Source organism: Puma concolor, chromosome D1 (assembly GCF_028749965.1).
Source record: "Puma concolor isolate L17-30 chromosome D1, mPumCon1.1.hap2, whole genome shotgun sequence".
NCBI classification, from domain to species: domain Eukaryota; kingdom Metazoa; phylum Chordata; class Mammalia; order Carnivora; family Felidae; genus Puma; species Puma concolor.
Window position 1 is genome coordinate 3,909,829 of NC_141676.1, and position 27,865 is coordinate 3,937,693.

General features: G+C 62.4%; 2 protein-coding genes across 4 annotated transcripts in view; both read right to left on the reverse strand.

Annotated features, from left to right (window-relative positions):
- Positions 1–22,224, reverse strand: part of SMIM38 (small integral membrane protein 38) — a 44,866-nt gene extending 22,642 nt beyond the window's left edge. Inside the window, exon 1 of the mRNA XM_086676661.1 lies at positions 22,101–22,224. The gene's annotated coding sequence lies outside the window, so the exon portion shown is untranslated. The remainder of the gene's footprint in view (positions 1–22,100) is intronic.
- TPCN2 (two pore segment channel 2) overlaps positions 9,236–27,865 on the reverse strand; it is a 47,601-nt gene continuing 28,971 nt past the window's right edge. Inside the window, exons 26-27 of one of the 3 annotated variants that reach the window (XR_015240673.1) lie at positions 22,101–26,624; positions 9,236–9,529 (exon numbers count right to left, since the gene is read on the reverse strand). The gene's annotated coding sequence lies outside the window, so the exon portion shown is untranslated. Of the gene's footprint in view, positions 9,530–20,557; positions 26,625–27,865 lie in introns of those variants that run through there. The other 2 variants (XR_015240672.1, XR_015240671.1) reach the window with 2 other exon arrangements.

Consider the following 27,865-nt stretch of genomic DNA (forward strand, 5'->3'; position numbering starts at 1 on the left):
CACAGAAGAGGCCAGCAGCAGCGGGGCTCTGGCCACCAGGGAAGCGGCTTGATTCGCCCCGGTCGGTAGCCAGCAGGAGCAGGTGGGGGGCGGGATCCAGGGGCTCCGGGGCCCCCTGTGGCCCACCCCACCGTGGGTCTGGATGAGAATGGAGGAGAACTTCCAGGGGAGGCCCAGAGGCACAGCCATCAGCATTTCTGAGGGCCCAGAAACGGGCGCACGCCGTCACCACGGAGGGGCATGTGGAGGATGATGGGTGTTTCCTGGGGGCCCCAAACGCATCCTCCTCGGGGCACGGGGCCCCGCCCTGTCATCCGCCAGCGCAGAGAGCCCTGCTGCGGGGTGAGGGTTCGGAGGGTTTACAGGACGCATAGCAGAGCCGTGAGTCAGCTGAAGCAGAGAGAAGGCGGCCTCGGCCGGGCTGGAGGGTGGGGGGCAGACGTGAGGTCAAACCCTCCATGCAGAGCCGGGGTAAACAGCAGCCCGGAGCCGGTCCTCTGGCATCGTCGCCCACAGCCCGGCCAGGCACGGTCTGAGCGGTGCCCAGAGGAGGAAGCGCACGCCAGGAGGGGAAGGCACTCCTCGCACAGTGCTCTCCCCCCGCCACCTAGCGCCGCCCGGGCATGGCCATCTTTGCATGTAAACTGAACTTTGTACATTAAACAGCATTTTAGCCGCCCGGGGGGGGGTGGCCGGGCCGGCTGCTCAGAGGGAGTGTCATGCCACGGAACGTGGGGTCAGATAAACCTGTTCCAGGACCTGCCCGGCCTCGCGCCGGCTGCGTGACCTGGGGCAGATGCCCGCCACGTTGGAGACGCGTTCCCCGCCGCGGGGCTCGCCGTGGGCCCCGGGATCACCTTCCCGCCTGTCCCCTAAACCCAGCTCTACTCCTACTTACTCCCCAAAGCCTCAAAGCCACCTCCTCCCGGGAGCCTTCCCTGATCTCCCACCACCAAAGCCCAGACTGAATCGCTTGGCTCCAAATTCTCCCGCCACGACGAATCATTCTTTCCCTTGACAGCCCAGGGGCTGGTCCGGCTGCCGTGTGAGCGGGGACGCGGTCGAGATGGACGGGCGGGGGCTCACTTCCCGCCAGCTGCTTCTTGGCTCCTGCCATGGCCATGCCTCTCTCAGCTGACCTTGCCCCCTGCTGGACAAAAGTCACGAACAGCAAAGGGCAGAGGGCAGAGGGCAGACACGAGGAGCTACGGACACAGAGAGAAGCTGTGGGAACAGAGGGCTTGGCAAGACCAGGGCGTGGGGGCCCGAGACAAGAGTGTCCCTAAACGTCCCCACGGGGACGGAGATGCGACTGCGAGGTCCAGGCCAATGGAGACGGCGGGGGCCAAGCGCGGGTTCGTAGAGCGGCGAGGGCGAGAGGACCAGGGAGAGTTTGCTGATGGAGGAGGAGGGGACAACAGGTGTCTAGGGCAGGGAGGGCTCCGGGGACCGACGTCACGGCCCAGTGCCGCGTGGGGAGACAGGCCAGGGCCACACGACTCGCCCGAGGACCCTTTCTGCTTGTTCCCTTCAAGGAAGATGAGGCCGCTGTCAGGGAGGAAGGCCACCACGCCCCTGGGGAGAAGCCCCAGGGGTGATGGTTCCTCGGCAGACCCACGGGGCACAACCACGAAGGGCAGGGCAGAGGGGAAGGTCCCCACAGCCTCGGACCGGCCAACTCCACCTGTTCAGACCTTGGTCTCCCCTCCAGCGGAGCTGCGGGAATGACACGGCCCTCCTGCCAGCTAGAGTGTCCTTTTTTCGTGTTATTTAAAACTGTTTCGCATTTATTTATTTTTGAGAGACAGAGTGCAAGCAGGGGAGGGGCGGAGAGAGGGGGAGATGCAGAATCGGAAGCCGGCTCCAGGGTCCGAGCTGTCAGCGCAGAGCCTGACACGGGGCTCGAACTCACGGACTGTGAGATCGTGACCTGAGCCCAAGTCAGACGCTTCACCGACCGAGCCACCCAGACGCCCAAGAGTGTCCATTTTTTAATGTTTATGTATTTATTTTTGAGAGAGAGAGAGGGAGGGAGAGAGAGAACCCCAAGCAGCACAGGTCCCAATGCGGGGCTCGAACCCACCACCCCGGGATCGTGACCTGGGTCGAAAACAGGGGTTGGGGGCGCCTGGGTGGCGCAGTCGGTTAAGCGTCCGACTTCAGCCAGGTCACGATCTCGCGGTCCGTGAGTTCGAGCCCCGCGTCAGGCTCTGGGCTGATGGCTCAGAGCCTGGAGCCTGTTTCCGATTCTGTGTCTCCCTCTCTCTCTGCCCCTCCCCCGTTCATGCTCTGTCTCTCTCTGTCCCAAAAATAAATAAACGTTGAAAAAAAAAAAATTTAAAAAAAAAAAAAAAAAAAAGAAAACAGGGGTTGGATGCTCAACCAGCTGGGCCACCCACCCAGGCGCCCCCAGAGTGTCCTTTCAGGGGTCAAGATAATAAACGTAACGTAACTCTGAGAGGGGCCGACCCCCACGACTCCGGCTAGGGTCCACTCACTGTCAGCCACCTGAGGACGGGCCACGTTCTCCACCCGTGTAGGTCACCTCATCCCCCCCCCCACCCCAGGAGGCCCCACTGTGACTCACTTGACAAAGAAACTGAGGCAAAGGGACGGAAGTACCTGTCATTGGCACAGAGCCCGCGAGCAGCCGGCCAGGACCGGAACCCGGAGTCTTGGCTCCTACGACCCCACCTGCACCAGCAGGCAGGTCCCACTCCGTGCAGCGCTCTGACTTCCGGGGTCTCGGGGCTCGTCCGGCGCAGGCAGGGACTCGGAGACTATCTGGTGGGGCAGCGAGCAAGGGGGGACAGGCAGGTGGCGGAGTCCCTCTGCTTCCCCGAGCACGTCCCACGTCCCCAGAGACGGCTCGAGGTCGCACCCAGTGCCTATGGTCCCCGCACAAGCAGGTAGGGACCTTCCGGACCGTGTTTTGATAGCAAACATGTCCCTTTCCGCAGCCTGACACCGGCCCTCCCGGGAACATGTCACCGGCTGAATTGTGTCTCCCCAAAAATTCCTGTGTTGAAGTCCTAACCCCTTAGTGCCTCAGTCTTTAAAAAGGAAATTCAGGTAAAGTGAGGTCATGGGGGGGGGGGCCTGATCCCACGTGACTCAGGTTCTTATGACAAGAGATCAGGACACAGATACGCACGGAGGGACGACCCCGTGAGGACACAGGGGGAGGACGGCCGTCCACAAACAGGGAGAGAGGCCTCGGGAGACCCCGGCCCCGCCCACGCCTGGACCTCCGGCTCCGGCCTCCAAGACGAGGGGACAGCCCGTCCCGTTGTGTGAGCCCCGGGGCTTTGGGAGTTCGTTACACTGGCCGAGCTGCCCCAGGGCACATGAGGCCAGCGCCCCTCGGAGCTGCTAATGTAGCCACACGAGGAATCCTGGCCGCAGCCCCGTGCAGGGCCCGCAAGTCACGGCCGAGGAACGGGTCACCGCAGGGGAGCGGCCCCAGCACGGTGGGGCACCCGCGTCCCCACTCCACAGGTGAGACCCAGGCCCCGAGCGCACAGCACATTTGCTCCACGTTCGTTACCCAGCAAACAGGTCGCTCACGCGCACGCTGCCCCCGGGGAGACCCCCGGGCCTTCCCAGCAAGGCTGCCCTCGCCCAGTCCTGCCTCGGGGCCAGAGCCACATCCCCAAGGGGCCGAGGGTGCTCGTGAGGGCTAGCCCGTGTCCGAGCCCATGCGAAGTGCAGAAAGTCTGCTCTGCTCACACCATCTCACCCCCTCAGCCCCAAGGAGCCCGGCCCCCTTTGAGCCGCCCTCTTCCCTGGCTTCGACCTCGTCCCCGGGATACCCAGGCAGCACTGAGAGTCAGCTCAAACCCTCACGCTCTGGGAGACGGGAGCCTCTGCCAAATGCGTCAGTTACGATGAAACGGGACCACACGTAACTCTCGTATCCTGTGAGACAAGCCCACGGACAGGCAGTCCAAGGCTCCGAGGAGTCGGCCAGATGCCAGCCTCCTTTCAACTCGCCGATTCGTCACCCCGAGGGTGTGGCTCTCGTCCTCAGCCTACGATGGCTGCAGGAGCTCCAGCCCTCACATCCACATTCCAAGCAGCAGGATGGAGGAAGGGAGGAAAGGGGGAGCCCTTTAAGGACACTTCCCAGAAGTCCCGCTCTGCTTAGACCTGCTTGACCGGAACTGAGGCGCGCGTTCAGCGGTAGAATGCGGCTGTATGCATAGCAACTTGACCTTGTCACCTGTCCCGGGAAGGGGTGAAGTCTATCTCTCCAGCCCTGAATCTGGGCTTGGCCCTGTGACCTGCGTCGTCCTACCTACCCCCAGACGGGAAGAGGGATACAAGCAGAGGTTTGAGACATTCTTGTGCGTTTCAGGCTTGCTCCGGGTGCTGGGACCCCTCTGGCAGCACGTGAACAAGCCCAGGCTTGTCTTCTGGGAGGTGAGAGCCTGGGGGGGGAGGGGGGAGCATCAGCCATCTCCAGCGTTCCTGCCATCCTAGCCGATGCCCCTAAAATAGGCCATCCTGGATCACCCAGCCCCAACCAGGCGAGCTCACGTCAGAAAAGCCCCCCAGCCAGCTCACAGGAAGTAATAAATCCTTGTTGGGTTAAGCCACACAGTCTACACAGTCCGGGGTGCTTTGTTACACAGCAAACACTAGCCGATACACTTCTCCAGCTGCGGGAGGCTGTTAACTGGGCCACAAAGTCCCACATAGGGTTTCCGTGTCTAACAGGAAGGACAGAGTGAACATCAGGACGGGCCGGGTAGCAGCCCCTGCGGCTGGCAGAGTGGCCTGCTCCCCAGGGCCCAGAAGACAGGCACGGCCCCACCCGCCCACCTCCACCGCCTTGCTGATGGATTCGGTCCCTGTGCCACCAGGACGTGAGGCCACGGTTAGGAAGGAGGCTCTGAGCTGGCCGGGCCGTGGCCCCGCCACCCGCCTCCCTCTGAGTGTTCGGTGGGGCGGCCGCTCGCCCACAGGTACCCTGTCTGTCCACAAGGCACCGTCCATTCGGGGCTCAGAGCCCGCCCAGGTCCTGCCCACAGCTGTCCCCGACGGCCCCGGCCACTGCCCGGCCGGCCCCGCACGCCCAGCAAGCACCTAGAGCCCCGACCTCCCGGGCAGCACGCGGCAAGCAGCTCCCGGGGCCGCCCGACGCCCACCGCTCAGGGCCGGCCGCGGAAACCCTTCCCACCTTGCGTCTCAGGGTCACGCACGCGACAGGGGCGCGCAAACAGAGGAAAGTAGCAAATGAGCTCTGGGGGCTTCGAAGGACGCGCGGGACGCAGCCGAGGAGGGAGACGGAGCGTCGCGGACGTGTCTTTCTCCGGTTTCCAAAACGTGTCCACATTCTCTCACTCGGCCTCAGATCAACACCGCTGGGGAATGAGTGGCTGCGGGACCCCAAAGACACGGGCCCACGCTCGATCACCCTGCGGCGTTACCAGCCCAACAGCAGCTCGCCTTGGGGACGGGGAGCAGGGATCGTACCCACGGAGCCTGCGGTGACAGCGTGGCCCCGAGTGACCTCGGAACGTCCTCCCTGACTGACCTCTGGTCTCCAGGACTAGGAAACTCTGATTTCTGCTGTCCTGAGCCACCCCATTCGCGGTCCTTTGTTACGGTGGCCCCAGGACACTGACACATCTCCCGGACACACACGTGCCCTGGCTCATTTCTTTTATTATTACTACAGGAACCAACGTGCCCACATCAGCGGCCCCCTCGCCCTGGGGGCCCTGTCAGCAGGGCCGGGACTCCAGACCACGGTGCCCAGGGAACCATGTGACCTTGGGGGTAACTCAGTCCCCAGAGCCTCACGCCGCCCTTTCCCTAACGTGGAGCTAGACCGTGGCCACGGCTCCTCTGTGGGGCAGCCACAGGGCCACTGGAGGGGACCCGGCCGCGGAAACGGTGAAGCGCATCTCCTGGTAAACGGCGGGAGTTACAAAAAGGCATCCGGGTCCCCGTGCCTTGAGTGCGGCGAAGCCCCTGTGCCCGCCCCTCCCGCCGCCCCACTCCCTCGACCAGAAACGGCAGGTGTGGGCACAGAGGCCAGGCCCGGAAGGGTCAGCAGACGCGGGCACCCCGCCGGCTGCACCAGCCTGCCCGGGGCGCAGCGGCCGTCACATGTCCAAGGTGCCAAGCTGGTGAAAGGCAGCCGCCCGCCCCCGGCACCACCGCCCTCCGCAAACGCCCGGCCCGAGTTGGTGCCGAGCAGCTTGCGGGGTCACGTGCCCAGGCCGCTGGCGGCAGGCCGGTCAAGGGGCCCTGCCCTCCCTCTCCCCCTTGGCGCACCTCTGATTCGAAGGAATGTGTGTGTGTGTGCTTCTGACTCCTTCAAGGGGAAAAAGCTCGCTCTCGGCAGAATTCCTCCTGGGACCCCGGCCGCTGGCCGCCGGTGAGGGATCCTGGGGGGGCTGGGGCCAAGGCGGGGACCGCGGCCCCTCAGCCCTCCCGCCAGCGCTCCCTGAAACCACAGGCGCCTTCGGAGGCATCCCCTCGCTCGGGAAGGTGTGCAGGTCGGGGTCACGGGCAGGCTGGATAGTCGGCCCCCGCCGGCTTCAGATCCCACCCGTGGGATTTGAAATCCTAGGAGCCGGCCATTGACCTGGGGCAAGTCCTCCTCCCCCCGAGCCTCAGACTGCTCATCCACAGAATGGGAACGTTCCCCAGGGCTCTGCCAGGGGCTGCACACGGGGAAACCACCTCCTTCTCTTTCACTCTCCAGGGGGACAGCTGACGGTGACACCAGATGGCGGGTGTCACCGCGGCTTTCAGGCAGGCCCGGGGGGAGTGGCAGCCTCCACTTAGATAAGGTGGCTCTCGGCTCGGGTCACCTGGGACAAACCCTTGATAAACTGGCACCGGGAGCTCCTGTTTTCTCCAAAGCTCGGCCGTGCGCCCGGCCGCCCCGCAGCCCCGTCAGAAGGGAGCGGGTCACAGCCACCCCCCAGCATCGCGTGGAGGTGCGCCCTGCCCAGAGCCGGGGTCCCACGAAGGAAGGACAGCTTCCTTAATTCGGTGTGGAGCAATCCCGCTTCCGGGCCCCCGTGACACAGCCTTTTTTTTCTGGCACTTTCCTTACGACCCAAAGTTTGATGTCATCGACTCCTGTTGGGGCCACGTTCCCAGGTAGGGGGGGTGTCTGTGATCGGGCCATCGTTCCGGGGGACCTGGAGGTTTTGCTGCGGTCACACAGTGGCCGAGGGACTGCCTGACCCGAGACCCTGGAAGGCCCCACCGTGTCCCCGACGGCAGCTCCCAGGGAGCCCCAAGAGCACAGATGCGGCTCTCTCCTGGAAAAGTGAAGACAGGGGCCCGAGGGGCCAGGCTCCGGCCCCTAGTCACCCAGCAAGAGGGGGGCAGCGAACAGGAACCCAGTGCCTGACACAGGTCCCCCCCATCCTGTGTGAGGGCTCAGGGGAAACAAGACAGCATCTTCCCACAACAGCGCCCCCCCGGGACTGGGTCTGTCTTTACTCCCATCCTGGGCCCCATGCTCCACCAGGACCCCCGGCCACCACATTCCCTGAGCGCTCGCCAGCTGGGCACAGGCCAGCGACTTGTCAGCCCCTCTGGACGTGCTACTGTTTCCGCGAGTAAAAAGCCGGGTTCAGAGAGGTTAGGTGACTTGCCGGAGGTCACACAGCCCAGGCCTGGCTGCTCCCCTGCCCGCCTCTGCCCGTGCACGCTTGGCCCCCGGCGCCGGCCGCCTCTGGGTCCATCTCCCCCGGGAAGTGGCACGTGTGTTCCCGGGACCATAAGCCCGAGGAGCGTCCGCACGCCGCCATGCCCGCGACCACCCGTCCGTCCTCAGCAAAGGTGCTCAGAGCCGACTCTGGCCCCCAAACACACAGAAGAGGAGGGACGCCTGGGGGCGCGCAGGCGGCGGGGACGACGGGTCCCAGGGAAGACGCGTCACCAGAACCCGCTTCCCGAAGAGGGGGTGTCCCGGCCAGGTAGGAGCAGCAGGGGCACAGGCGCGGAGCAGGGTGGCGATGCCATGCCCAGATGTCCTTGGAGCCACCTCGTGACAGGGGCGGGGAGAGGAGGAACGGGCTGTGTAGGACCTTTTAGGATCGAACCAGAGGCTGGAGGTTGAGACTCTTCCCCTTGAGGAGCCATAGGAAGTTCCAAGCCCCTGGTGAGTGACGGACGTGCCATCTGGAAGTGTCCCCTGGAGACCAAGGTGCCCCAGAAGGAGAAGAGGTGGGGGGGCGGGGAGGCCCGGCAGGGAGCTGAGCCACGGGTGCTTGTCTTGAGGACAGAGAGTTGGTAGAACGAGCCGGGAGTGGTCTCGGGGGCACATTTTTTTAATGCCTGGCAGTTGCCTTTGGCTTCTGCAAGAAAAGGACGTTTCTGGAAGCTTGGCAGAGAATTCGGTGAATGCAAAAAATGAGCATCTAATTACAAGTGGGCCCCCCCCCCCAACTCCCACCTGGACCGATGGCCCCCACCCTGGTATTCAAGAAGCCGTCGGGGAGACTTTCAACCCCACCAACGGCTGCACCGTGTCAGGAACCTTCTGTAGGAGAGGACGTCCACACGCGGCTGCATCCCCGGCCAGGCCTGGCGGCCAAGCCGTGGAGGGGAGGGCGCCCGGGCCCCGGAGCGAGCATGGCCATCGCCTTAGGAGGACGGCGGGGCGGGGGGGCTCGAGGGGCGGCGGGACCCCAAAAGGGCAGGGGAGCATTGGTGCCGGGGCCCGAGCCCTGGCTTCGGGGAATGCGCCCCACCCGCCTCCAGCCATGGCCCAATGGGTAGGCGGAATCAGCACGCTGGACTGAGCTACCTTGGGCCAGAATTTGGAATGCCGCACGTAGCAAACAGTTAATGGTCAACTATCCAAAAGGCCTAGAACTAATAGCACTATAAAATGCGTCAAATATCTGCCCCTGACCAGACCAGACATGACAGCCAGGGAGGGAGCGCCTCTGGGTTTCCCCTCCCCATGACCTTGCTCTGCGAGGCGGCCATCTATCTGGAAATCACTCCCACGTGCTCGGTCACACCTCCCCGCCTCACGGCCGAGACCCCTCTCCCCTTGTGGCCTTCGCTGAGGGGACACATGTTCCTTCCCGAGTTGCATAGCTTGGGAGAAAGCCTGGAGTTTTTCTCAACAGAGCGTGTCTGTGCCCCCTTGAGGGAGAACAGGGGTGGGACGGCGGGTTTGTCCTCGAGGGGTCCCCCACCCCCACCCCCGCCATCGGGCCCTGACGCCCAGGGAAAGCACCTTCTCCAGAGCTGCTGACTTTTGACAATTTATATGCTAATTCCCAAAATGATTCTTCCTACATTAAATAAAAGCTGAGGAATGTTCCAAAGGTCTGAACAGATTGTACCATTAACAGACAGAGGAAGGCAACGCAAATCTGCCCACAGGAGTTGTGAGCGTGTGAACTCGCTCTCAGCACACACACACACTTGCCTAATTTTAGGCCCACGTGCTCCTTCAGCTGACTCGGTCCCAGTAAAACTGCTTCGGCATCCAAAGCCTCCAAGTGCCCATCTTGACCTTGACGTCCCCTTCCCGAGCAACCTTTTGAGAAAGCAGAGAGAGTGCAGAAGAAGGCGGAGGTCCCACATTGAGCCCGCACCCCCCAGAGCGATCGTCTGCCTTGGGTCGCGTCAGCGCCGTCCAGGACCTAGGCCCCCCCACCGCCGATCCAGGACCGAGGCCCCCCGCCTCCTGGCCAGCCTCCTCGCGGCGTCCCACCGCCCCCCAAACACACTGGTTCTCTAGACGCCCCTCCCGCCTCACCAAGACCTTCTTGCTTCAGAGGCTTTTGCACATTCTGTTCCCCCTGCCGGGGTGGCTCTTCCCCACTCCCTCGAGCAGGTTACCCCAACTCATCTCAGCTTGGAGCAGCCCACCCTGATCATCAGATGAAGCGAGGCCCCAGCTATACACACAGCGGGCACATTTCCGTCCCTGGTGCTCCTGACAATTCTAGTGGGATTAGCTGTATAATACTTTGTTCCGGGTCTGTGGCCATCATTCAATGGTGGCCATCATTCAGGTCTATCCTATATCCCCAGTCTAGAAGAAGGCTTGCCATAGAATACAGGGAATGGGGGGGGAGAGATGGAGGGAGAGAAGGAGACGGACGTTTGGATGGATGGACAGAAGGAAGGATGGGTAGAGGGATGTTGGCTGGATGGAAGGAAGGGTGGATGGATGGATGGATGGATGGACGGACGATGGATAGATGGATGGATGGATGGATGGATGGACGGACGATGGATGGATGGATGGATGGACGGACGATGGATGGATGGATGGATGGACGGACGATGGATGGATGGATGGATGGGTGGGTGGGTGGAAGGCTGTTGGGTGGATGAATGGATGAATAACACAAGTTACCCTCCAAAAAGACGATTGTCATGGTGGGGCAGTTTGCATTTTCTGGAGCCAAGCAGACCCCAGGAGGCCACGTCTCCCTCTCCCGGCCCCGGAGGCAGACGTTCCGAGCAGGCCGCCCTCTTGGCCTCGTTTTTCCATTGCTGGGCACTGTTCCCATAGCTCCCCCCTGAGAATGTCTGTACCCCCACATCAAACCCCACCTCCAGCTCAAGGCCTCCTGTCCAGGGACCCTGATCTCCCCCAACACCCGGAGGCTGGGGTGCCCCCAGCCTATCTTCCTTTCCTGCCAGGACAGGTGCACTGAGGGGGGCAGAGTTGGGCACAGAGACACATGGTAGCTGTGCCCTTGAACACACGCAGGCCCAGCGCCAGACTCAGCCGATTCCCAGAGTCGGAACTTTCCTCCCAAACGGTAAGGATTGAGTCTGATAAAGCGTGCGGTACCTGGTGCGCACCCAACAAGTACTCGACAGGCACGTTAACTGACCGATTACTTGGCGCCTCTAAAGGAGCGGCCGTTCTCGGGGGAAACCAAGCCAGATTCCTTTCCAACGGCAGAGCCCTGTGAACAGAGCCCCCTCCGTCCGCATGACCACATCTCCGCTCTTGGCTGGTGGCTCGGCCTTATCCCGCCTCTGAGTGGATGAGAAGGACCACCCCTCCAGGCTTTGTTTTCCGTATTTTATGGTGCCTCATCAAAGGGGGGGTTGCTCTGGTGTCTCCCCGAAATCCCTGCAAACTCTGAAACATTCTGGAGCCCAAGGCCAGGAGCGGTTCCCGTGAATGCTTGTTCCCAGACCGTCCGGCTCAAAGGCGACGGGTGCCACAGCCATCGGGGCAAGGCTTAACCACAGGCATCTCCTCTCATCCCTCCTCTGCTCGAGCCTGCAGGGGCCCAACTCCCTCACACACGAGCAAAGTCCTTACGCCGGTCTACAAGGCCCCCAGCGCCTGGCCACACACCCCCCTCCCCTGAGCGCCCCGATGCGGCCTCCCGAGCAAGCCTGAGCACCCAGGGCGGGCTCCCCTCAGGACCTTTGCACATGCCACTCACTCTGCCCGCAAGGCTTTTCCCCCAGATCCCCACATGGCTTCCCCATCCCTGCCTTCCTACAGGTCTCTGCAGAAATGGCCCTACATCCAAGAGGCTTTCCGTGACCCACTACAAACGGCAGCTTCCCTGCCCCAACCTGAACCCCCACTGCCAGCACCACCGCCATTCGGCACAGCCGTGACGCTTCTCCCGCTCAAGCTCTGTTCTCTTGTTCTTGGTCCCCAGTGGGCGCCCAATTAGTGGCGATTGAGTGGATGGAGGGATGGGGAGGCATTCATTCACCTATCAATAATAATAATCAACGGTAATCATCATCATCGATAAGTGACTGCGCATGAATCAATACGGGATCAGTGAGTGCAAGGTCGTGCGTTGTAGCGGGGTTCCTACAGGGGCAGGAGCAGGCGCTCCGATGGGCGTCGGGGACCTCCTCTCTCAGGAAGCAAAAAGAAGTTGCCGCCTGAAAGATGTGTGAGGGTAGGCAGCACCTCAGGCAGAAACAAAGTGTGCAAGGGTCCTGGGGCAGCGGTAACAGATGAGCACACAGAAATGCGTCCTCTCCCCGTCTGGGGGCCCGAAGCCAGAAGTCAAGGTGCTGGCAGGGCCGTGCTCCCTCTGCAGGCGCTGGGGGAGGCTCCCTCCTGCTCTCCCAGCTCCTGGGGCTCCAGCGTCCCTGGGCTCCGTGGCCACGTGGCCTCTCTGTATGTTCTCTCTTCTCCTAAGGACACTTGCCCTTGGATTTAGGGCCCACGTGTGTAATCAAAGATGGTCACATCTCGTGATCTCTTAACTCGATTACACCTGCAAAGACCCTCTTTCCTAAATAAGGTCACACTCACAGATGCTGGGGGTTGGGACTCGGACAGATCTTTCCGGAGCCACGACAAACATCCTGATGGGGTGCTGTCTGGGTGTGACCAGATGGGGAAGCTGGGCGTGAGCAGGTGTGACTGCCCCACCGCGCCGAGAAGTGGGGGCCGCAGGTGCCCTCACAGCCGTGGGCTGACCCGGAGGAGGCTGAGTGGCCTACGTCCCCGGGCCAGCGGAGCGCTGGGCAGACCCCCGGTGCTCAGCAAACACATCGGTGTGAATCCCCCGGGCCCCGAGGTACGCTCTGTGAGGGACCCGAGGTGCCCCCCCAAACGAGCCCAGGGTGCTCCTTGCCTCGATGGCTTCCCCAAGACAAGAGGGTCCAGCGTGAAGGTCTCCACAGGCCCTTCCTGGGAAAAGCTCTCCAAACACACCGAGGGGCCTACCCGTCTGGTCATCCGCTCACTGGGCAGCAGGTGCCTCAGCCCATTACCGCCTCTGCACGTCACCACCCCAGCCACACACACACACACACACACACACACACACACACACACACCAGGGCCCCCTTCTTCCTCTCCTCCTGGACACACCCTTTGCAACATCCACGCTCCGGAACCCTTTCTTCCGCCCAGAGGCTGTGATCCCTGAAACCCCCAGAGCTGCCATTCACTGTCCCCGCCTGTCTACGGCCAGGTCCCTGTGTCACCAGACACTGCTCCTGCCCGCACCCTGCCAGCTCAGCAGAGGGCTGGCCCAAGAGAGAGGCGGCCTCCAAGTGGCCCCCAGTGGGAAGACAGAGAGGAGGAGGCCGGTCCCCACCGCAGGCTCAGAGAATCACCCAGAGGCGCCTTCCCACAAACGCCTCCCTAGGCGGACGGGCCCGGGAGGCAGGGCCAGCAGGCCTCGGGGGAGATGGGCAGTTGGTTTTGCTCTGCGGATCTGGACAAACTGGAAATGCAAAGGCCCGCGCCGGGCGTCCCTAGCCGGGCAGACTGGAGGTGCTTCAAAGAGCCGGGCACGGCCAATTCACACGGCCGCGGCCAAGCCCAGCTCGGTCGCCCATGCCGCTCACCCCCGGGCCCGGGCGCCCGCCCCGCCGCCAGCCGCAGCTCCCCAGACCCTGCACGCAGAGCGAGGCATCTGACCGCCGGCACCAAGGCCTCCTTCTACGTCAGATATTAATCAAACGCATCCTGACAATGATCAACAGAGGCGGCTTGGCAGCGTGGGCCTGGCGGGCCTCCAGGCCCACCTCCAGCTACAGGAAAGACGAGGCTGACAGAAGCGGTCCTTGGCAAGGGACGGCACATTGTCCCACAGCTGTGGGAACGTGCTCTGTGCGCAAACATTTCCTTAAAACGAGCTTACGAGGAAATGTTCGCGACGGCCTTAGTAGAGACCATCAGCCTGGCTGAGCGGGGCGAGAGTAACGTCAAGCCCCAGCCACGTCCCAGACTCCAAGGGCCATGCGAGCGGCCGGCGGGGGGATGGCTACACCGCGGCGGGGGCCGGGGAGGGCCCTGCGGCACTCTGAGCGGCTTTGTGGCTGGCACACGCTTCCAAGTTGGCTGGGGGGGGGGGGGGGGGAGGGAACCCGGGCCCCTCCCGCCTCCAGTGCACTGGAAACTCATGAGGACTCGGGCTGGCAGAGCTGGGGAGTGGGCTGGGGCGGTGGGGGGCCTCGGGGCCGCCCTGCAGGAATGTCGGGGCCTGGCTCGCTTTCTGAACCTGCCATATGGCCCCGCGTCCTGGGACCCAGGCTGGGAGCCAAGGAGGAGCCCTGTGGCTGGGTCCACGGCCCTCCTGGCCGCTGCATGAAGCCATTTGTCAAAGGTGTTTCCCAGAAGCCCCTCTGGAAGGCGCTGCCCTTTGCGAAGCTGGCTTGGGCTCCAGCCAGGCGGAGACGTCTGGGGGCTCTTGGCCAAAGCGCCAGCCGTCCCGAGATCAAAAGTCCCTCTCCTGGTGATGCTTGGCTCTCGGCGGCAGGCGAGCTCGCCGCGGGGTCACCGACGGCTGGGCGAGGCCGGGGCCGCCTCTCCCAGACGACGGCGTGGCCGCAGGGGGCCGACCGCAGGCGTGCCCTGCTGATCCCCACATCGCAAAAGGTCCACGGCGGGGAGCTCCCCCCGGACACCCAGGTTTGTTCAGGGATCATCAGCTGTTTGACAGACAGGCCCAGAGCAGGGATACGAGACGCCAGAGGGCGCACAGGCCCTGCCGGCTGACACGAAGGAAACAGGGTCCACGCGGGCCCACAGCCGAGAAGTCAGCGCCCCTCCACGGAACCGCTTTCTGGGAAAGGAGCACCTCCTAAACAAACGCACGCTTCTCGCTGGGCAGTGGAGGCAGACCGTCTGTCCGCTTACGGCGGGAGGAGCTGCTGGAGGCTCCGTGGGCGTGGACGTGGACGCCCCGCGGCCCCGGCATCTGAGACGAAGACGCGGGACGTTGCTTTTGCCGTGAAGCCCTGCGTGTCCCAGTCCTGACTCACCCGCCGCCGACCGCGACGGCCGTGGCAGGACATCTCCAGATGCGGCTGATGACCATACCCGTTAACGGTCGCCCTCGATGGCAACTGCCGTTATCAAAGCCAAGAAGACGTCAGTTGGGACCGAAGCCGGGGGTGGGGGATGGGGCGCGTACAAAATCCGCCAAGACTTCCCTTGACCACCAGAGCCACACGCCCCGCGGGGCTGGGCCGCGCTGACGGCCGGCCCCGCACTCGCCTTCCGGCCGGCCTCCCACCCGCCCTCCCTGCAAGCCGGCCGGGTGGGGACCACCCTGTTCTGCGGATCAGGCAGCGGAGGCGGAAAGAGTTTGTGCGGCCGGCGGGCAGCACGGGAACCCTCGGCCGCTCCCAAAGACTCAGCTCCGGGTCTCCCTAGGATGGTCTCTTGCTGGCCCCTCCATCCGCGTCGGAGACTCGGCCACTGACACCGGTGGGGTGCCGGAGAACAACAGACCCATTTTACAGACGCACATGCCAAGGCCCACGTGACTTCGCTAACTCGCCTGAGGCCAAACGACCACCAACCGGCAAGACCAGGACTGGAACCCGAATGGGACACCTGAGTCCACCCCTGCCGCGGTCACGTCCCCCTAATGTCTAGCGACGGGGCCCCCGGAGACACGGCTGTGTCCAGGCGCCCACCGGAGAAGCCGAGAGAAGAGCTTCCGTTGGCCAGTGCTTGTAGGAGAGAAAACCCCTCTGCTGGGCTGGACTGTGTCCCCCAAAGTTCATGTCCCCCTGGAACCTCAGGGTGTGAGCTCGTGTGGAAACAGGGTCTTTGCACTGGAGTAGGGTGGGCCCTAAATCGAATGACTGGGGAGGAGCCCACGTGACCACGGAGATGGGGCCCATGGGGCCCCAAGACCAGGGACGACTGGGGGGGCGGCCCCGAAAGCCAGAAAAGCAGGAAGGACCCTCCTCTGGAGCCTCCGGAGGCCCTGCTGACCCCTTGATCTTGGTTGGACTTCTCTCCGTCCCTCAAACTGGGAGAGAACTAATTTCTGCCGTTTAAACTCACCTCGCTTGCGGCCCCTTGTTTCAGCCCCCCCAGGAAATTGTTTCAGCCCCCCCGGGGATGGGGTTGAATTTTGTTCTGGGAGCAAAAAGAGACGGGTGCCAGAACTCTCCGGCAAGGGCACAGACCCCAGGGCCTTGGAGAACGGCCGCTCTGGGGCGGGCTCCCTGCTCGCAGCCGGCCGAGCGTGGCGCTCCCGCCAGGAGGGGCCCCTCTCTCCTCCCCACCCCCCAGCCCCGTTTCCCTGCCAGTGTCCGGCCTGGAGTCCCCGTCCCCTGGCCGCTGTCCACCACCGCGGGGCCGGAGCAGAGATCCTGTCCCCTGTACCTTCACCGCCGCGTGGTCAGAGTCACTGCCCTTCAGAAATGTGGCCAAACTATGTGGCCGGTGGAAAGCAAGACCTTTGGGTCCCGAGTGCCCCCAAACACATTCTTTGCATCTCTAAAAAAATGCCAACGGCATCAGATCAGAACGAGACTGTTTGCCAGGCCGTTGGCCGGGGCGTGCGAGGCCTTCCTCAAGCCCGAGAGCGGATGATTCTTCCCTGTGTCGGGCCTGTCTCCTGCCTGTGGCCAGCCCGCGTGGGGCCCGTCACCATGTGCCACCTTCAGACACCTCCGCTGGTGATCAGATGTCCCCGGCTCTGAGCTAAAAGCAGTCTCCCCGTCCTCCATCAGGTGACTCTTAACCCCGGACTGTCCCTGAAAGAAATACAATCCCTTTTGTCCATCGGAGGGGCCAGCGCTTTGGTTTCTGGAAGCAGCGAGCACAGACGTGCACGAGGCCTAGAGGGTGGGGCAGGGGTGAATGCTGGGGGGTGGGGGTGTATTCCAGAATGTTCTGAACCTCAGTTGCCCCCCGTGAGACAGAAAAGAGAATGATGAATGTGCATGGCTCACTGCCACACAGAGAGGACAGGAGCAGGGGTCCCTCAAGTTCTGCTCTGATGGTGGCCCCGCGCCCGGAGGTTTATTTGGTCATTGTTTCCAAGGACGTGGTTTTAGGCCCTCCTACCCCCCTCCTCGTGGGTGCCCCTGCAGAACCTGGCCTCAGAGAGAGAAAAGGTGGGATCTGGATGGCCTGCAGAGGACAAGGACAGCAGCCGAGCCAGCCAGACTACGGTCAGACCCCCCCCACCCAGGGTCTCCTGGACCACCTGTGGTCCGACACCTCGGGACCAGAGCAGCCGGACTCACATCTCAGGCCCCGTCCCTCTGCTAACCAGGCATGATGGCGTTTGAGCCCCAGGTCCCCGGACAACAAGCCCCTTCTGCAAGAGACTTCGCGGACCCCACATCTGAGTGCAGGATGCACAGCCCTGGCGGATGACTAGCGGCCCTCCCTGGGTCAGGTGGCCACACACCCCACAGTAGGGGACCCGGGAAAGGGAGGTACGGGGGTGGGGGGACTCTGCCCTCTCACCCCCACCCACTGGCTGCCCAGAGGTAGAACGAGGCCTCGGGGGCTGGGCACAGGGTCGGGCATCCACTATTCGCCTGTTTACTTAACCAACAGGGATTTATGGAGCACCAACTATGTGCCAGGCAGTACTCTGAACCCCTGGAACTCAGCAGTGAATCCAATAAAGTCCTTGCCCTCCCGAAGTTTATATTCCAGTGAGGGAAACAGAGCGTATGCTGCACCAGACGATCAGACAGGGAACAGACAAGGAGAAAGTCAAGGCAGTGGGTGAGGGCAGGGCGGGGTCTGACCTACCTAGTGTGGGGGGCATGGCACATGTAAAGGCCCCGGGGCACACGTTCGAGGAGCTGTGGGGAGGGGTCACGCTGAGGAGATGTGGGCTGGCGGGGGTAGCCCACTAAGAGTCAGACTTCCGGGGAAATAGGGCCATGTGAACACAGCATCCATAGAAGTGCAAGGTCTCCTGGGCCACGCCAGCCACCCCAGTACCCAGGTCCTCGCTGTAGGCGTCAGATGTGGACACATCTTGTGCCCAAGGAGACGGAAATGTCCCCCCGTCCTGGGAAGAAGGGACCCCAAGCTGCCTTCGTGGCGGCCAGCAGGCGGGGCCGGGACGGAGACCACTCCAGATCCACCCAGAAGGGTCCCCCCAGCCAGACAGGGCCAAGCCACGGCTCTGCCCCGAGACGCTCTGCTGGCTGGCTCCATGGGGACTTGGCCCCCCGCGTTAGCGCTGCCACACCGCCTGCCCACCAGGCCAGGCTGTCCTCCGTCCCAGAACCTACAGGTCAGCAAAAGCCCGTGCGAACTCAGCAGCCCCAGGGCACTGCAGGCACACAGGTCTCACGTACCCTTTCGGCCGGTTACCACGGCGATGACGGAGCCCTGACGGAGGCGGCCCGAGGAAGTTCCCTGCACAGGCCTTGGGGTCTGTGGGAGGAGGAGACACCTTTGCAGAGAAGGGAGGGACGGAAGTTCCACGGGGGTGACTGCCCACCCCCACCCCGCCCTCCGCCTGGCCTGGTGTAGGAGCTGGGAGGGAGGGTAGGTCCAGGCTGGGCCTAAGGGGACACCTGCTGCTGGAGCTCTGCTGCCCCCCACTGGCTATCCCCGGTACTGCATGTGCGTGCAGGGCAGCCTCCCTCCAGGTGTGTGCATCCCACCCGGCCCTGCCTCCCGGCACCCAGGCCTTCGGTCTTGGGTCCTCACCTGTATGCAAATCAGCTCTGGGGCCCCCAGCCCACTGCCAGCAGGGGCAGCGTGAAGAACCCGCGTCCCCTGTCCCCGAGGCCGGCCGGCAGTTGTCCGGTGGACCGACAAGGTGGCCCCTCCGGGACCCCAGGAAGCCCACCGTCAGGTGCCATCCCCCGCCCCCGTGCACCCCTCCCCTAGGGGCGTGTGCGTGAATGCTGCTCGGAGCCAGCTTGGGGCGTCCTCAGAAGGCGCCACCTCAGCCTCGAAACAAGGAGAGCACCGGGGCCTGGCACCCAGTGGGGAGGGAGACCAGCCCGTTGGGAAGTGCAGGGAGCCGCGCAGGGGCACCCAGGAGCCTGTCGGCAGGGCCGGCTACTCCGTCTGCACCAGCACGTCGTGGGGAAATGCCAGGCACGGCACGAGCCACCTCCACTTGTCCCCAACCCCTCTAAGTCCTGCAACCACTCAAGGCTGCTTCCGTCCTGTGTCACACACTGGGACGCTGAGGCCAGAGGAGAGAAGGGGCCGCCCCCCGAGCGGGGTTCTGGAGAGCTGGGGCCAAGCCCATGTGACCTCCAAGCCCACTTGCCATCGCTCCGATCAATTAGCAAACCTGTTAGTCAGTCAGTCAGTCAGTCAGTGGCCTCCTGGGAGCCCGCCAGGCCACCTCAGCTCCCGGGGTCACACCAGGGTGGCCGGTGGCCCCAAGGGGGCTGGACCACTCCCCACCTTGCAGCCACCTGCCTCCCCATGGACCCCCGCCCTCTGGGCCCAGAGCAGGCTGTTAGGATCGTGCCACGGCCCCAAGGAAAGTCACCGCCCGGATGGCATCCACAGCACAAACCACCCCCCCCCCCGGTTGGCATCCCCAGCAACAAGCCCAAGACGGATGCCCTCTCCAACAGCCCCGGACCCAGGCAGCAGGTGCCTGGGTGTGTTCCCGAAGCTGCTCGGGGTCACCTGATGGAGAAGAGCAGGAAACAGGAGCACGGCCCCGTCCACACTGCTTTCTCCCTGGAGCACTGGTCCCACTGGACGGGCCTGGAGCTTGGCATCTGAGGCCCAGTTGAGCTCCGCAAAATCAAGAACCACCACTAATCACCACTTGTCAGGGGCTGTGTGAGTGCCCTGGGGCCGCTGTGACCAATGACCACAAACAGGCAGCTCTGAACAGCAAATGGATTCCCTCCCACTTCCGGCCCGAAGTCAAGGTGTGGGCAGGGCCCTTCCTGCCCCAGCATCTGGAGCCTCCAGGGTCCCTGGACTCGTGGCCACTCCCCTCCAACCGCTGCCTCCGTGGTCACGTGGCCCCTCCCGCATCTGTGTCCGCTCCTCTTCTTACAGGGACACCTGTCATTCTATTTAGAGCCCACTCTAAGGACAGAACGATCTCGTCTCAAGATCCTTGACGTAATTGCAGCTGCCGAACCTATTTCCACGTACGCTCACGTTCAAGGTACGGGGGTTAGGGCCTGGACTTTGGGGGCTCCCATCGATCCCCCACAGCGGCACGAGGGGAGGGGCACCCTCGGTGACTGTCACCTAGCCAGCCGTGTGAGCCTCACCTGAGGACGGGCTACAAATGCACATTCCCAGGCTGGCCCCCCGGGCCTGCTGTTTCTGAACCTCTAGCGGGGCCCAGCCACCTGGGTTCCCCAAGCCCTCCAGGGGCTCTGATGCAGGCTTACGTCTGAGAGCCACCGAAACGATACCAGAAAATGTCCCTTCTTGACTCCCACATCCATATGTACTATGGGCTCAGTTTGCACTGGATGGGGCATCACATCCATGGGGATTGATTTCATTTATTGGGGTTGAGGCCTGAGACCCTCCGGGATGTTGGGTGCTCATAGGCCCACCCGCCTGTGACTCGGCGCTAAAGCAAATAGAGAAGGGGGGGGTGGGGGCCAGCAGGGGCACCAGGGAAGCCTCCTGGGGGTGAGCCGGCGCCCCCAGCCTTGGCAGAAACCGGAAGTGAGCCACTTTACCCTAACTCGGTGAAGGGAGGGGAGAGCCCGCCAGGAAATCGACAGGGGCCCTCCACGCGTGGGGGGCGGGGGGTGCTGCGGTGCTGGGGACTCGGGTGAGAAAACCAAAGCTCGCACGAGCCAGGCCACAGACCAGGGCATCGGTGAGGCCTCTGCCCCTTCCCGGGCACGTAACTTCCTGTCAGGATGCTTCATCTCCAATGGTGCTTTGAACGTGGGGCAGGTGGTGAATCTCCTGTCCCACATTTATTTGTTAGTATTTTGTTGGCAGTTTTTCAATATAATTATTCTACATTTCAGGTTATGGCTTAAGGACAGTTTTCTTTTAAAATACTTTTTTTTATGTTCATATTTATCTTTGAGACAGTGAGAGACAGAGCATGAGTGGGGGAGGGGCAGAGAGAGAGGGAGACACAGAATCCAAAGCAGGATCCAGGCTCTGAGCCGTCAGCACAGAGCCGGACGCAGGGCTTGAACTCGTGGACCGTGAGATCATGACCTGAGCCGAAGTCGGACGCTCAACCGACTGAACCACCCGGGCGCCCCTTAAAGACATTCTTCTAAGAAGGGTCCACGGATTCAGCAGACAGCCAATGGCCACTGGCACCACAAGGGCCACAGTTGCCAACCCTCTGCCCAATCAAGAACCTTCCAGTGTATTTGAAAGCTGGTCACGCCTACTTTTTCCACGATCCACCTTCCGCCAGGGGGTCCCGTCCTTCCCCGAGCCCTCTCCTCTTTCTCAGCGTAAAAGCTCCGGGCAGGATAGTCTGAAACATCCAACACCATCAGAGGGACGAGCCACCCACATCCACGCCATCGAGCGGAAGGACCCACAGGTTCGAGGTTTCCGGGTTTGTTTCGGCGCAAACGGTCCGCGGCGGGAAGCTGTAAATGAGCTTCCGCCCGAACACAAGGGGTGTGACAACCCAAGGGGGAACCCTTTCGACACGAACGGAAGTGACGAAGGAAATGGGTGAAAACCAGCCCCCCCCCCCCCGCCCTGGAGCCCCCTCGCTCACAGGGGAAAGCAGCACCGAGAGGGGGAGGAGGCGGGACACTCACCGCTCTGCTGTGCCCCCCCAGCTGCCAACACTACGCGCCGTGCGGGGCTCAGGGTCACCTGGGGGGCTGACGGGTGTGCCCCCATGACCGAAGACGGTGGCCCGAGGATGCCAGGACAGCCGGGCAGCAACCCCAGCCTCCCCGGTCAGTGGGGCCGGATGCGGGTCACGTGAGGGGCAAGAGGACGCCGCAAAGGAGACCTATCCGGAGGGGCCCCTGGGAGGACAAGCTGTCCAGCGCGTGTCACACCTGAGGACAGGCCTGGCACCTGTCACTGGAGGTGCCGGGCCCGGGGGAGGGAGCCAGCGGAGGAAAGGCCGAGAACCCCAGCGTCGGCTCCAACCACACGTACCTTCATCCTCCGGGGAAACCGTGCCTGGGCCCCGAATCTCCTCTCCCCGGGGCCCTGCTGTGGGGCCGGCCTCAGGGGGTAAGACGGGGGGCAAGATCCAACCCCGAGTTGTGGCCAGGGCCCCACAGGGCATCGTACGGACAGCCCCAGCCGCGGCTCCTTTGCGGTGACCACCCCCCCCCCCCCGCACCCCACTCCGCTCTGCGCACGAGTGAGCCCTGGGCCATCCACCACCTCCACCAGAAGGCCCCCGGGGTTGCCCCTCGCATACCCTCTGTCCTTTCCTGCACGTGGCTGGCGAGGACTTCCAGGCTGACAGAGCAGATCTTACCTTCATGGTTTGAAACGGGGCACCCGTGAGAGCGGGGGGGGCCCAGAGCCCACGCGCCTGTGCGCTGAGCAAGCTGCACGTGAACGCTTGTCATATAGAAACCAAGGGTGCCTCCAGGCCTGGCACTAAGACCCACAGGGCAGGCCGAGGGCACCGGCCTTCGTGGCAGAGCTGGGCTCACCCTCTGCCATGCCACCCGTCAGCACGGGCTCCTAAAAGAGAAAAAGAAAAACAAACAAACAAACAAAAAAATCTTCTTGTGCCTCAGTTTCCCCACCTACAAGGAGCTCCGAGATTGAACCACAGGTCTGCAGTTCGACAAAGGGCCAGGGGTCAGCACATCAGCTTCCTCGGGTGTCATTACTTCACCCACCCACCCACCTCCCTTCCCAACCGAGGGAGACGGGGCTTAGGAGGTCTAACTGCACGTCAAGGTCACGGGGTGCGGCAGGTGGGGCCCAGACGCAGGCTGTGGACTCCGTGTGCCCCGAGCCTCTTTGGATAGTGGCTAAGAGGGGAGAAAGTCGCAAGGAGCCCAGCCTGCCCCCCCCCCACCCCCGAAGCATGCCTCTTTAAGCCGGTCACCTCCCACTTCCCTTGGGGGCTGTCGGGACCCTCCTGTGTGCGGTCACACGTGATGTCACAGCACTGTCTCTACAGACACCTACCCCAGGCCCGCGGCACTCACGTCCTCGTGCTGATGTGCTGCGGGGAGACGCAGGGAAGAGGCTGCACCGTTAGCAGTCAGGTGGCCTTGAACAGGCTTCCTGCCCCCTCTGCACCTCAGTTTCCCCACCTGTCAGCGGCACCCCAGCCCGTGACTCCACGGGATTCAACAAGCCAACACCCTGCTTCGGACAGTGCTCAGAAAAGCACCACTCAAATGGTGACTCCTAATTATTGCTGCCCCTTTGGACTCTTGAGAGACCATTTACGTGCCTGCAGCTTCAAGGACGAGACGGCGCTTTCGCATCCTTCACCTCGTGGGCCCTCACGAGACCCGGAAACGAGATGACAAAGCCAGGGCTGTGGGTCACACACAGCTCACACCCAGGGGGCGTGTCCCGGCCCCGCCCAGCACACCTCCACCCCCACCAGATCTCCCACCAACAAGCAGCCCGCTGCCTCCCCTGGCAGAAACCTGGTCCCTTTTTCCCTAGGGCTGCCAGGGAGCTCCCAGCTGGCCTGCAACCATAGTGGGTCCCCGGGTGTATGGGCAACCTCTTCCTCCTGCTCCCGGCCCCAGCCGTTTCTGTTTTTACCCCACTATACATCGGTGCCTGGCAGCCTGCAGAGCACATTGACAGAGTGGATGTTAGCATCTGACGTGAGCCACCTGCTCCTCGGCATTCAATGGCAGGACTAGGTATGGAGCACTAGCCACACACAAGCACCACCAGGGCCTGGGGACGGAGGAAGGAATGGGAATACCCAGTGCCCCACAGGGCCAGGGAACAGCGAGGGGAGAGTAGGATCACGTTGCTGGGGCAGGGTGGCAGGACCCCCGTGGGGGCAGCACCCCATCTCTGCCCCCTTTGTGTCCAGGGGCCCCGGTAGCTGTCCTTGCCCAACGCGCCCATCGGGGCCCAGCCAGATTCCCTATATGCAGTTAGGCAGTCTGCGCACAGACCTGGGGCCCAGGCGACAGGAAAGGGGTCGTGGCGGCCGGGAGGACCACGTCCTGCCTGGACTCCGCCAGCCCGGAGAGACCAGGGCGGTGGCTGCAGCGCGAGAAGCCAGCACCTTTTCCAGAGGGGACCAGTCAGAAAGAGGTCCTCTCCGTAACAGCCCCCCACCAAAGTATTATTTCCAGCTCCCCGACGGCAACAATGGGTGCTCAGTAAGGACTTCCGGAAAGAAAGCCGCCGGGAAAGGGAGGGAGAGAAGCTAACTCTTTCCCGAGCCTGCTGTTCTCCGGCTCTGGTCTCCGGACGCGCAGCAGCACCCCCTGGGAACGAAGTCGAAATGCAGGTTCCCGGGCCCCGCCCCAGCCAGCGTAAAGCAGACCGGCCAGGGTGGAACCCAGAGCTCTGTCTGAGCGAGCCTCCGCAGGGGATTCCGGGAGCTGCCGGCCCAGCGCCTACGGCCAAGGATGGCCTCCTCCGCCCGAGTCTGGCGTCAGCGGGCCCCCATCCACCTGCCCGTTAGCTGAGAGGAGAAAGTGAAAGCCAGGGAGGCGGGTAAGGCGGGTCCGGCTCACCTGGCGACAGGTGTTGCCGAGGCCCCCCACGCGGATTAGCCAACTGCTGTATCAAACCCAGGGCCGCAGCCGGGCCGCCGGGGTCCCTGCAGGTGTGGGCCTGCCGTCACTAGAACGGCGGGGGCCCCGGGCGCGATCGGTGGGCCGGGGTGGGCCGCCCGCTCCCTGCCCACAGCGCCTGTTGGCCACTTTGACGTGAGGAGCATTGTGGAGCCCCACGGCCCCCTCTGACACGGTAAGAGCCGCGAGGTGTACCTGCCTTTCGCTTTTTTTAAGACAACCAATCGTTCGAACCTTTTCACAAGCACCGCCAATTATCTCTGAGGCAGAAAACCAAATCCTGGCTGTTTGGGTGAAAGACAAGATTCCTCCCTGCTGTGCTGAGGACGTAACCACATGAAAGGCCCCGAACCACCTGAACCCCCACTCCCAGGTCCCAGCGGCAGACTGCTCGCAGGTCCTGGACCCCATCCAGCCGCTGGCTCCGCACCTGCCAGCCGGACAAAAACCCACAGATGCTGAGGCCACTCTGGCCCCTGGGGGTGCACAGAGCCTCCCAGCGGCCCCAGCCCCTCACCGTCGCCATCCTGGGCTCTCCCTTCTACGTCATTCCTCCATCTGCCCCTGCGCTGGGATCATGCTGGTCGGTCTTAGTTACCGCATCTCCACGGTAAGTCAGGGACACTGGCGGGCAAGGTCTCCAACCATCTTTTTCTACAGAACTGACCTAGCTATTTTTGCATGTAAGTTTCAGGTAAATTTTTCAGCTCATCACATTTTGTGGGACAAATGAGCATTCTGTTTAGAATCTTGACAAATCTACGGATTAACTGGGGAAGGCAGACACGTTGACGATATCGACTCTTTCTGGCTCCAAACAGGAAGACTGTGGTAGGCGGAATTCTAAGACCCCCAGTGAGCCTCAGCCTCGGACACCCTTGTGGACTTCAAGAAAGGGGGAGTATCCTGGTGGGCCTGACCTAATCAGGCGAGCCTGTACGTAGTGAGGGCCGGGCACAAAGGGTAAGGGGATTCGACTCACAGCAGGTTCTCCGCGGCCGACTCTGAGGACTGGGGGGTTGTGGAGCAGAGAGCGAAGGCAGCTTAAGAGCAGCCCTCTGCTGACGCCAATAAGGAAACCGGGGAACGGGAAGGACCATCACCTATGGCCTCGGAACAGAACTCGACCGACAACCTGAACGACTGCAGACCTATCAGGCTCTTCCCGGAGAACGAGGTGGAGCACGGGCTGAGCCCCGCCGTGCAGAGGGCCCCGCAAAGCAGCGCCTGCCTGTCTGGCCTGCCGAGCTGCGAGCGGGTCAAGCGTGGAGCGTCTGAGGCCGCTGTGTGGTAACAGGTGCCCGGCAAGAGAACGCGACTGCATTCTCGCTCAAGGCCATTCATGGGGTTTAGTGCGGTTTTATGGTTTCCTGCGTATGGGGAATGTATTTTTAAGAACCTTGAGGATTTTCCTCTAATGTGAATAGTTATTTCTTCCGATATCCTTTAAAATAAACTTGGGGCAGCTTGTCGCTAGTGTTTAGAAAGGCAATTGATTTCAGAGTATTAATCTGATAGCAAGCCATGTTGCTGAATTATGAATGCCCTCAGCCCCTCGGTAGGGACCACCATGTTATTTGTGAATAAAAAGATACGTTTCTTCTAATGTTTTTTTTTGTTTTTTTGTTTTGTTGTTTTTTTTGTTTTTTTGTTTTGTTTTGTTTTACTTAATTTGCTTTTAATAAGCTGGTCAGATTCTAATTCCGCTATTCCTAACGGTAAAGGGCCGGGCGGTACTCTCTCTCTCCATCTGGAAAGCTCTTTCCCGGAGGTCTCTGGCTGGAGGGCATCCGCAGGGGCGCCCCTGCGGGGTGAGGAGGGCATCTCTGTGGGGAGGATGAGGCAAGTTATTTACAAGAGAACGGATCGAGTCAGTGCCCAGGCTACGGAGAACGCAAACCACTCAGAAAAGGGCTGAGAGCCACGCAGAGAGAAAACCAGCTGTGCCCTGTGGTGTTGGTATCAGGGTGATCTCACAGTTGTCCACTGGATGGATGGATGGATGGATGGACGGACGGACAGACAGATGCATGCATGTACTCCCCAGCTCTGTCTACAGACAGAACCTGGGTAAGCAGCACCCCAACAGCAGGAAACGCACCTCACGCCCACATCTTGGTTCCCAGATGCTGTTCTTGCTCAAAGGAGCACAAGTCCTTGGAGAGACGGCTGTTTCCAGGGCTGGGGCACAGGAGGCGTGACATGAGGCCTTGAACGTCTCTTCACACCAGAAAGCAAAGAAGCACTCAGAGGACAGCAGGTGCCTAGCAAATGGACACAGAAATCGAGATGAAGCGGCTCCCACCGGCCAAATGAGAATCTGTGCGTGAAACGGAACGGACTAAACAGAACACACGGAACGGAGGAAATGATAATGCGCGCGGAGGAAGGCAGGGAAGAAGTGACTGAAGCCTGCAGAACTGGAGCCTCGCCGAGCTGCAAAGCACCTCCCACCCCTGAGTTACAAAGGGAGGAAGAGCCACCTTACGCTGGGTGACCCGGCACCACCAACGGCAGATGACGGGGTGGGCAGCGGCCGCGGGGCAAACGGAAACCGCCCACCAGCTGCCAGGGTACGCAGCTCCGGTCTTCCTACAGACACGGCAGAAACACGCTGATGAGGAAACCCTGCGTAAACCCAGCCTGGGAACCTCCCATCACCATCACCGGCTGACCTTCCAGAGCGCCGAGGTCACCTGTCCGGGGAGATCACAGATGACCACGGAGCCCGAGGGTCCGGGATGGAGGCTCCGAATGGCCACGCACGGGGTGAGCACCAGCCAGCAGGAAGCCGTGGAGACCCCATCCCAGTGTCCCCGTGTGTTGGAGACCCTCCCTCAAGTGCGGAAGGCAAAGAGATCGGAACTACAACTGAACTCCCCAGTGATCCCGGGAAAGCTGTAATTGTGACGTTTCTCTAAGTCTGCGTTCACTTCCACGTTATTATCAAACATGAGCAAGACTATACTTTCGGGAATCATTTCTATAGTTCGTTATTATTAAACACGAGCAAACTCACGGCCTCACCTTGCTCCTGCCCCTCCCTGCCCTCCCCCGGCCTCAGAAACAGCAGCTGTGTCCTTCCTGGTGCCCCCCAGTGGGGACAGGGGCCTGGGGCCCCCGTGGGGAACCCCCATGGGAGAGGAGACAGTCCCCGCCCACTCGCAGCCCTTCCTGGTCCCAGTGAAGGCAGGCAGGCGACCCCAGGTCCTGGAGGAAGTCACCTTCAGAGGCCCGGGCTAGCTGGTTGCCCCGATCTGGGCAGGTACGAAGCAAGTCCCCCACAGCGTGAAGGACTCAGGCCTCCCAGGCAGGTGGGGGCTTTGGTGCCCACCCGGGTCCCTGCCTTGCCCGCACCCAACTCCAGGCCCATCGGCGTCTGGGACCAAAGGCCCCACTACTTGGTGCGTGTGGCTGCGGACCCACCACTCTGCGGACCCACCCCCTTCCCCTCTCCCCCCAGGAGACCCCTCCACTGGGCCAGCCGCCTCCATTCAGCTTCTTG